Genomic DNA, 1,924 nt, shown 5'->3' on the forward strand with positions numbered 1-1,924 from the left:
GTCCATAAGCCTATTTCCTTGAATTGTCTGCCATCTCTAGTTAGATTCTTGCAGCATGTACCTCAAGGATCCCTAGCTTCTCCATCACAGAGAGTGGCATGAGGTTTATACTTGATCCCAGGTCACACAGACCATTCTCAAAGGTCTTGGTGCCTATGGTACAAGGTATTGAGAACTTTCCAGGATCATGTCTCTTCTAAGGTAATCTCTGCCTAGTCAAGTCATCCAGTTCTTTGGTGAGCAAGAGGGTTCATCCTCCCAAGTCTCATTAACAAATAACTTGGAATTTAGCTTTATGATTGCTCCAAGGTACTTAGCAACTTGCTCTTCAGTAACATCTTCATCCTCTTCAGAGGAAGAATACTCATCAGAGCTCATGAATGGCAGAAGTAAGTTTAATAGAATCTCTATGGTCTCTGGATGAGCCTCAGATTTCCATGGTTCCTCATTAGGGAACTCCTTGGAGGCCAGTGGATGTCCATTGAGGTCTTCCTCAGTGGAAATCACTGCCTTTCCCTCCTCTATGCATTCGGCCATGTGGGACGTGTTTATGGCCTTGCATTCTCTCTTTGGGTTTTCTTCTGTATTGCTTGGGAGAGTACTAGGAGGGAGTTAAGTAATCCTCTTACTCAGCTGACCCACTTGTGCCTCTAAATTTCTAATGGAGGACCTTGTTTCATTCATGAAACTTTGAGTGGTTTTAGATAGATCAGAGACTACAGTTGCTAAGTCAGAGTGGCTCTGCTTAGAATTCTCTGTCTGTTGCTGAGAAGATGATGGAAAAGGCTTGCTATTGCTGAACATTTTTCTTCCACCATTATTACTGTTGAAGCCTTGTTGAGGCTTCTGTTGATCCTTCCATGAGAGATTTGGATGATTTCTCCATGAAGGATTATAGGTATTTCCATAGGATTCTCCCATGTAATTCACCTCTTCCATTGCTGGGTTCTCAGGATCATAAGCTTCTTCTTCAGATAAAGCTTCTTTGGTACTGCCTGTTGCTGCTTGCATTCCAGACAGACTCTGAGAAATCATATTGACTTGTTGAGTTAATATTTTGTTCTGAGCCAATATGGTATTCAGAGTATCAATCTCAAGAACTCCTTTCTTCTGATTTGTCCCATTATTCACAGGATTCCTTTTAGAAGTGTACATGAATTGGTTATTTGCAACCATCTCAATGAGTTCCTGAGCTTCTGCAGGCGTCTTCTTCAGATGAAGAGATCCTCCAGCAGAGCTGTCCAATGACATCTTGGACAGTTCAGACAGACCATCATAGAAGATACCTATGATGCTCCATTTAGAAAGCATGTCAGAAGGACACCTTCTGATCAATTGCTTGTATCTTTCCCAAGCTTCATAGATGGATTCACCTTCCTTCTGTCTGAAGGTCTGGACTTCCACTCTTAGCTTACTCAATTTTTGAGGTGGAAAGAATTTGGCCAGAAAAGCACTGACCAGCTTTTCCCAAGAGTTTAGGCTTTCCTTAGGTTGTGAATCTAACCATATCCTAGCTCTGTCTCTTACAGCAAAAGGGAAGAGCATAAGTCTGTAGACCTCAGGGTCAACCCTATTGGTCTTGACAGTGTCACAGATTTGCGAGAATTCAGCTAAGAACTGATGAGGATCTTCCAATGGAAGTCCATGAAACTTGCAATTCTGTTGCATTATTGAAAGTAATTGAGGTTTCAGCTCAAAAGTTGTTTGCTCCAATGGCAGGGATAGAGATGCTTCTCCCATAGAAGTCGGGAGTAGGTACAGTAAAGTCACCAAGCACCTTCCTTGCATTGTTGGCATTTTTGTTATTTTCGGCTACCATGGCTTCTTCTTGTTTGAAAATTTTTGTTAGGTCCTCTCCAGAGAGTTGTGCTTTAGCTTCTCTTAGCTTTCTCTTCAAGGTCCTTTCAGGTTCAGGATCAGCTTC

At 42.2% G+C, this 1,924-nt stretch overlaps 1 non-coding gene across 1 annotated transcript; it reads left to right on the forward strand.

The window, feature by feature from the left end:
• The first annotated feature begins 1,305 nt into the window (after positions 1-1,305).
• On the forward strand, positions 1,306-1,413 carry LOC112746180 (small nucleolar RNA R71). Its single transcript, XR_003174075.1, has one exon. It is a non-coding gene; the product is annotated as a small nucleolar RNA R71 (small nucleolar RNA).
• The last annotated feature ends 511 nt before the right edge of the window (positions 1,414-1,924 follow it).

Source organism: Arachis hypogaea, chromosome 14 (assembly GCF_003086295.3).
Source record: "Arachis hypogaea cultivar Tifrunner chromosome 14, arahy.Tifrunner.gnm2.J5K5, whole genome shotgun sequence".
NCBI classification, from domain to species: domain Eukaryota; kingdom Viridiplantae; phylum Streptophyta; class Magnoliopsida; order Fabales; family Fabaceae; genus Arachis; species Arachis hypogaea.